This window comes from Theobroma umbraticum, unplaced genomic scaffold (assembly GCF_002168275.2).
Source record: "Theobroma umbraticum cultivar Fairchild unplaced genomic scaffold, ASM216827v3 scaffold_34.0, whole genome shotgun sequence".
NCBI lineage: Eukaryota > Viridiplantae > Streptophyta > Magnoliopsida > Malvales > Malvaceae > Theobroma > Theobroma umbraticum.
The window spans coordinates 2097605-2106536 of NW_018397275.1; the positions used below are offsets into that span (position 1 = coordinate 2097605).

At 34.2% G+C, this 8932-nt stretch overlaps 1 long non-coding RNA gene across 2 annotated transcripts; it reads left to right on the forward strand.

The window, feature by feature from the left end:
* The first annotated feature begins 679 nt into the window (after positions 1 to 679).
* On the forward strand, positions 680 to 8503 carry LOC110427475 (uncharacterized). 2 transcript variants are annotated; one of them, XR_016352061.1, is made up of 6 exons: positions 680 to 885; positions 961 to 1049; positions 1128 to 1191; positions 1373 to 1483; positions 2755 to 2807; positions 4503 to 8503. It is a non-coding gene; the product is annotated as an uncharacterized LOC110427475 (long non-coding RNA). The 2 variants fall into 2 exon arrangements; XR_002446274.1 differs by lacking the exon at positions 1373 to 1483.
* Positions 8504 to 8932: the final 429 nt, after the last annotated feature.

Here is an 8932-nt window from a genome sequence, read left to right on the forward strand (position 1 = left end):
AATTTACTAAACAAGGAAGGTTAAATTATGTGGAATGTGAAATATACATGTGAATTTACTATTACATGCAAATCATAGCATGTAAAAAGAAGAAGTTAGTGGGGGACATGTGAGACCCTTATCATGTGAAGAAAAAGGAAAAATAAAGTTAAGTTTATTTGCATGTAATGTGATTGATGCATTAGGTGGTCAAATGAGGAAAGTGAAATGTGGGTTGCATGTGACTTGAGTGGTTGCATAAATGGCCAAATAAAATGTAAAGTGAAGCTTGTGCATGAAGTGTTATTGAGTGATAAGGTGGCATTAAAAGGAAATGAAAAATGAAATGCATAGAAACACATGTGGAATGAAATGCAAATGAAATAAATCTAAAGAGAACACCATGTGAACCAATGCATGGACAAGGAAATCTAACCAACGGATGAAGGAATGGACAAGCAAAACCTTGTATGCACAAACCACCAATGAGAGGTGGCGTTAATAATAAAGAGAAGAATTGATTGACATGACATATAAAGAGAAAAGAAAATAAACTAATGGAAAAAGAATGGACAATGAAGGTGGTTGGTGGAAAGGTTTCAAAAGCCTTTTTACCTTGTGATTTTAACCACATGAAAGTAAAAGGAAAATGACAAAATGACCAAGCCTTCGACAATCCGCCCATGAGAGAAGAAAAAAAAGAAAATTTGAGTGTGCGGAACTTGGGAGAATCCACCCACACCAAGAAATGGCAAAATGATTTTGCCTTGAGAAAACTCACACCCTTGGAAAGAAAAAGAGAAAGAATTAGCTTGGAAGCAAAAAGAGAAAGGAAGAAAAGAGAAAGAAAGGAGAAAGAAAAAAAAGATAAGGAAGGTTTAACCTAGTGGTTCCAAGCTAAGGAAGGTAAGTAGAACTTCGATTTTGATTATGAATTTCTTGAGGAAATGAGTTGGTGATTGTGTGAAAATATTGCGACAGCAAACGTCTTCCAAGAATTGAAAGAAATAAATGCATGCATAGAGGTGGATCTTGGAATGTATGGTGATTTTGAGCTAGATAAGCAATGGGTAATAAGTATTTTGGTCTTGAAATCACAAGTAAATAAGAAAAATGAGATGTATGCTAATTGTTTATGTTTGTGACAGCAATGATGACCATGGATGGGAGGAAATTGTGAACCATATGTGGAACTCAAGCTAAAACTGAGAGGTGGGCATGCAGTGCGTCTAAATTATGTTGTGTTGGTTATGAACAGTTGATGGTATGTGGAATGCTTGTTAACATGCTTGTGATTGAGGTTGATGAAAAATATGAAATTTGGTTAAGGAATCATTAATCAAGCTACTGCCCATATATGTGTATGATTAAGCATATAGAGTTTATTTTGTAGCCAGGAAAATTTGTCATAGTGGCGTGTCGGATGAGGTAACGGTGACCGGTGAAAAAAGTTAGCTAGATACGCACTTGAATTAATAGCGATGTAGCATCTCACTATTATAAGGTGAGTAGGGGGTGTTGATTTCCAAATTTTCATACTATATATATATATATATATTGCTATACGATTACTTGATGTGTCAATTTACTTAAATGCAATTTGTGGACAGCATGAGCTAGTATATATCTTAGGCAATTGTGGATGCTAAAGTGTTTGAAATTGTTTTGACTATATGTATATGAGTTATATATGTAAAGGATTTTGAAAACCGAGAAACGAGCTTTTTAGCACAATTTCTATCAAAATGTGCCTTATTGATTTGGTGATGTGCATTCATGAATGAATTTCATATTCACCATGCTGATTTGACATCTAAACCTTATGCAAAAGGTTTATAATGTAAGTCTTACAAAAAAAAGGAGTTTTATCATGTTACTGTGATTTGTATTTTGAAAATGATTTGAAATGATCCTTTGAAAATCCACTTTAACTTTTAAGTGGTTTTATTAAACCAAGAGATTCGAGAGTAGGCCAAATGTCACATCAGGATAGTGTGATCCTTGTGCACAAGTGAGTTCTAACTAGAGAACCATTAGGTCACCGACAAGTTGTTAGACATGGCAGAGGCCATGGTCTGTGATATACGTAACAAGGCCAAGGGTTGTTATATGTGGCTAGGCCAAAAGTGATATTCGTTGTTGTGACTGCCTGATTTCTTCGATGTCGGCCAACATTGTTGAGATTGCCATGGCATGTGCAAATCCGATGGAGTGATGCTCCCAGATTGTTATTACGTGGAAACGTGTCCATAGGTTAATATTTACGATTACCTACTTGAGAGTGATATTTCTTTGGGTTTTCAAACATGACTTTTTTTGTATGGTGAGAAATATTAGTTTTTTCGCAGCTCCCCTATTTGATTAAAAGCTTTCATTGCTTTATTTGTTGATTGTGAATTAATGACATTGTGTTTAATTCCTCGGGGATGAGATGATTTATAAGCTTATGTAAAAGCTTTAATAATGTTGATTTCATGGGAGCATACGTGCTTATGTTAGTCCGATTTTAAGTAAAAGACATTAAGTGATTTCGATTATAGAAATCTTTCACTCACATTGGTTTTAAGACAATGATGGTTAAATGATTTCTTGCATAAAAATCCTTGATTTTATATGTAAGGCACAAATGTCCCATTTGCTTTTAAATGGATTATATGTTCTTAAGTTTTTATATATTCAAATTTTCTGCCTTGGCTTGTTTCCCATTTACGCCTTACTCACGAAGTTGATGATCACTGAGTCTGTGAGACTTACCCCCTTATCTTCTTTTTGCAGATATAATCAGCTCAAGTGCATTGCTCAACACCTTGAGACTTGCTGCAACATAGGTAATGGCATCTTATAGTACTTTATTCCGAGTCATTCCACTACTAAAGGTCGAGTCATTCTTAGCTTGATGTATTTGTAAATAGTATCAATGTAAATGCACAGTTAAATACTATAGACTCTAATGCATTCTTCCGATTATGGTGAATAAAGGATAAGATGGCTTATTATGATTTAAGTTCAATTCTTATTACAAATAGGAAAATGGTTCAAAGCAATTTCATGAATTGATCGCATAATGACTAAAGTTTGAATTAAGACTTGTTCGGGACTTGACGGGTTTTCCCGTGAGACTCGAACACCGATAATGATCGGAGAGAAAGTCATTACATTATTTGTGGGATGAACCATTTTTATTTAAGCCATGTGCTGACAGAATTATAAAAAGGTGCATTCTAGAGGAAGAAGTTGAAAATGTGTTGAGACATTGTTTCTCATTAGACTGTGGGGGTCATTGTGGAAGCGATAGAGCAATGACCAAAGTCTTTCAATCAGGTTTGAATTGGCCAACATTAATTAAAGATGCTCATAATTTTGTGTTGTATTGTGACTGATGTTAAAGAGTTGGAAACATTTCCAAAAGACGTGAAATGCCACTGAACAACATTTTGGAAGTAAAGATTTTCGATGTCTAAGGAGTCGATTTCATGGGACCATTCATATCATCATTCAATAATCAATACATCTTGGTGATTGTCGACTTTGAGTCAAAGTAGATAGAAGCCTTAGGCTTGCCTACAAATGATGCTAAAGTGGTGATGAAATTTTTAAAGAAGAGCATTTTCACCAAATTTGGTACACCAAGAGCTATTGTGAGTGATGAAGGAAGTAATTTCTATAATAAATATTTTATAGTGTTACTCACAAGGTATGGAGTATCACACAAGGTAGCCACATCTTGTTACTCTCAAACAAGTGAACAAATGGAAGTATCAAACTAGGAAATCAAAAGAATTCTTGAGAAAGTGGTATCACCATCGAAGAAGGATTGGGATAATAAATTTGACGATGCATTGTGGGCATTTAGGATTGCTTACAAAACTCTAATAGGTATGTCCCCAGATCGATTGGTTTTTGGAAAATCGTGTCACCTCTCAGTTGAATTGGAACATAATGCATTTTGGGCAATCAATAAATTGAATTTTGATTTAGAAGTAGCAACTGAGAAAAGATTGCTTCAATTGAATAAGATGGCTGAAATTCACTTGGATCCTTATTAGAATGCCAAATTGTTTTAGGAAAAGACAAAAAGATGGCATGATCAAAAGATTGTTGAGCGCCATTTTGAGCCAGGTCAGCAAGTTTTGTTGTTTAATTCGCGATTGAAATTATTTCCAAGGAAATTGAAATCGACATGGCTAGGACCTTTTAGTGTGTCAAAAGTGTTTCCCCATGGAACAGTGGAAATAATTGATAGGTTGACCAATGAGGCATCCAAGGTGAATTGAAAATGATTGAAGCACTACTAGGGTGGACCTATTGATCTACATCGATCATCCATCCATCTCTCCGACCCCAAATGAACTTCACAATAGTCCACCTAATGACCTTAAACGAAGCTCTTCTTGGGAGGCAACCCAAGTTTCTCAACATCATTTATTTTCGTAGTCATTTTAATTCAAGTTAATTATGAATTTTAAGTTGTCATTTTTATTTTCTCTTTCCAATTTTGATTGATTTTTCTTTGATTATTGTAGGTTTGGAACTTTCATGAGGTAAGTTATAAAAAACAAAAAAAGACGTTGTAGCTTTATTTACTCAGTGTCGCGGCCTGGCGCATTAAGCCTTATCTCATACAAAAACCCAAAAAGAAGCTATTGTGGTGCTATAAAGTCAACTCCATGATGTTGACCATTTAACTAAACCCATATATTGGGCTAGAGCTAAAACGCCACGATGTTGTGTAACAAGGCTTTTCTTTAAAGGCTCAAAATTTTTTCCTTTCTCTCATCTCTCTTCATATTTTAGGGTTCTTTTCTCTCTCTACCCTTTACACTTCTTCTTCTTTCTTCCATCCACTTCACACCCATTCATAATTTTTGCATTTTCTCACTTCTTTGTGATAAGTAAGGGTATTCTTCCATTCATTCTCTAATTTTTTGCGTTGTTCAATTAAGTGAGTCAAGTTCTTTCACTCTTTTTTTTTTCAGATTTGTTAGCTAGGAATATTGTGGGAATGTTTGATGTTAATTGATGAATGGGTTGCTCGAATCTATGCTAGTATAACTTAGGTGTGTTGGGTTTTCTTTATCTTTCCTAGATTTGTGATGAACTTAGTTTTGTTTTTTTGGTGAGTATGAATAATGCCCATTAATATTTGCATTGGCATAGAATTAGTGAGATGGTATAATGGTATTTTCAAATAATAATATATCATTGAATGAGGAATTTACTTGGACTGTTGTTGCTTGTTTTAAGAGGAAGTATTTTTTATTTGAACAAAATGGCCCCCAAGAAAACAACTCACGAGAGTGGTAGTAGGACTCGATTCAATCGTAGCAAATTTGTGTTTACTGATGCCGTTGAGAGACATACACAATCACTGATGCATAAAGTCCCAATTCCAGAGCGGGGCATTGATTTCCATCTTAAGTTATATGGTTTGGTTCATAAGGTCATCACTGAGCCACAATGGGAGCAATTTTGTGAATAACCTGAGGTCGTTGTCTTACTAGTGGTTCATGAATTCTATGCCAATTCCATTGAGCACGTTCATGGCCAAGTGTTTGTATGATGATGTCAAGTTCGTTTTGATAGTGCAACCATCAATCAAATTTATAGGTTACCTAATATTGAGCATGATGACTATAACCAATTCTTGATGGGCTACATTGATTTGGATGGGGTTTTTGGTGTGCTTTGTGATGAGAGGGTGGAATGGAAAATGACAAAAGGCGTACCTCTGTCTTTTAAGGCCAATACCATGAAGACATTTCATAAGATCTAGTATCACTTTTTAACTTTAAGGCTGCTTCCTATGAAACATATTAGTGATGTGAAATGAGATCGAGCTATTTTGTGATATGCAATTACTTATGGCATGTCAATCAATGTCGGCCAAGTGATATTCAATAGCATTGTTCAAGTGACCTATTCACTTAAGGATAAGCTCTAGTATCCCTTGTTGATCACTGCCCTGTGTACGAAAGTGGGTGTTAGTTGGGATAAAAATGAAGAAATCTTGCAACCGAAAGCACCATTGGATGCCAGAATTGTGAATCAATTTTATGCTCGCGAGTTACCAGCTGCCGATGATAGTTCTTCTTCAGTTCCACATCATCTTTCACCTTGGAGGCCACCTCAACATCTATCCATGTCTCAGAGGATGGAATGACTTTGAGCTTTGAATGGATTATTAGGCCGAATGTATGCAATCCATGGAGTAAATGATGCGTACTTATGCTAAACATGTTGGTATGGTATGAGATGTTTTCCTATGCTCCCCAATGATCCCACAGCGAGAGGACTTACCAGATGACAATGAGGTCGAGGATATCTAGAGACAACCTGCCAGTGAAGGGAGTTTTCCTTTACCTTACTTTATTTAACATTGAGGACAATGTTATTTTTAAGTTTGGGGGAAATTTTAAGTTAGTGGTTAAAGTAGTAAATTTTAATTTAAATTGATACATGTGCATTTGCATTTGAACTAGATTTAATTGTGCCATTTCCGTTTAGTTTACCTATCCAATGATAATAACATAGTTTCATGCTTATTTTGATTATTCGAAACATATGAATATTGTTTGAGAGTTATATAAATTCTTATGCTAAGCTTTATTGTTAAGATGAAATCTTTACATTTTGAGCACCATGTTTATTGCTTAGATTCATTATATGAATTTAGAGAAGGTTTATGTGAATGTGAAAATTTTGAATTATATATTAAGTTCTAGAATTTGTTTGATTCTCTCTCGAGGTGAAATTCTAGATTACACTTGGTCAAAAGAAATGATTTAGGCTATTTTTGGACCGATTGAGCCTTTTGTAGCTTTTCTTTGCATAAATTATCCTTAGTTTTCCCCTTTAAGCCTAATGACATCTTTTCTTTGTTTGAACACTTAATTTTTAGCCTAGACTCCTATATTAATGTTTTCAACTATTATTGCATCCCTCATTCCTAAGCGCATAAGTCAATTTAAGAAGTTTTTTGAGCTGCATAATGAAAAAGGTAGTCAAGATGAAAAATGAAGAAAAGTTCAAAATATGATTGTATTCATCTCACTATCGAATCAAAGAAATAAGTTTGGGGGTGTGAAATTGAGAAAAAGAAAAAGGGAAAGAAAAAAGAAGAAAAAGGATGAAGTGATGAACAAAAGAAAAGTCTTGATGAAAAGGGGTATATTAGGAGAAGGAAGATAAAGCTCTTAATAGAGTGACTATGTGCTTAGGATGATTTGAGCCATGCATTGTTCCATATCTCACCTTGACCTTAGCCATACATTACAAGCTAATTAAAATCCTATTGATCCTTGATTTAGTGTTAGTCTACATTAGTGGAGAGAGAGATAAAAAGTAAACTTATGAAATTTCATTACTAATTTTGAATTTTGCATGAATATAAACTTATCCAGATTGTACAATGTATAGGTGAGAAGATTGTACACACACATGGAAATTCACTTATAATAAGCTTGCATTTGAATTAAGACATGAACTTGAATAATATTTGTATGTGGATTATAGTTATGAATATGGAGGAACTTTTGAGGATATTAAAAGTAAATAATGAAATGGAGCAATTGAACTCTAGTTAAATGTTTTTATGTTGAGGTTATTACATTTAGTTCTATGTTTTGCTCAAGGACTTGTAAAATCTTGAGTTTAGGGGTTTAATAATTATGTTATATAAAGTTATTTTTAACACATTTTAGAGACTTTAGTAGTTAGACTTTTGAGTTTTAGGTTTGGTTTGAGCATTTTAATTGTTCTTCTAAGTTAAGTTAGATTATATGTTGAATAGTTAGATTAAGTTGTTTTAGTTTAGTTTACTTTAAGAAGAGTTAATGTCGATTTCTCTCATGGTTATGTGCAAGATATGTGATAAGTAAAGTGAAATTAAGTTATGATAGCGCAAGCATGGTGAAGGCGTCACTCACACATACTGCGATAATTTAAAGATAACTTGAGTTATAGAAGTCCAATTGATGTGATTTTTGATTCATTAGAAAGTTAATAGAATGGGATAGAACTTTCATGTTTACAACTTTGACTAGTTTGAACGAAATCCAGGTGAAAATCATGTTGAAGATGATAGACAAATGTAGACTACACACAAGGCAGCATGGTAACTGAGGTTGCGGGGCTGAGTCACTCAAGGGCGTGATGTTGAAGGGACCATTGCCACAGCGTTGGAAGCTTGTGGCCACGGTGTTGGGTTGGATAGACACATCATACTAAAGGCCAAGAGAATGGTGGCGTGGAGCCAGAAAAAGAGCACCACAACACAACCAAAGCTTGTCATGGCACGACGACACCAAGGAATCATGGTCGTGCCGCCACCTTGGTTACCAAAATTAAAAATTTTGACAGCAAGTTGGAAAGTAGGGCATCTTGCACATATTTAAGAGGCTTTTTGAGAGTATTCAGAAGGAAAAATGAGAGAAACTTTTTTGGAGAATTGGAGTTAAGAATTAAGCAAGAATTCAAGAGCAATTGAGAGAGATTGGCAATCAATCAGGCTTCGATATTAGTTTATTTATCTTCTTTTGTGTTATTCTTATTTTTTTGTTTTGAATTTATGGCTAAATTTATAGTGTTTTATTTAGATATTATGAACTTATTTGCTTACCTAAGAGTATGGTGAATTTCAACATGTAGCCTGAATATTGGTTTTTCTATTGTTTATTACAAATGTGTATTGTTTTACTTATTCAAATATGTTCTTAATGCCTTTAATTGTCTGATCAATAATTAATTGATTACTAAATATAATTGAAACTCAACAGAGAAATTTTAAATTGGACTAAGATTTGAATAGTGTATATTCATGTCACTTAGGTGATCCGATTCTCAATTCGGGTAGACATACGCCAATTGTCATACATAACCAAATTAGGACACTTGCTTAATGAACTTAATTTAATTGATTCCTATAGACATACAATGAACTAATTAAGTTATGTGT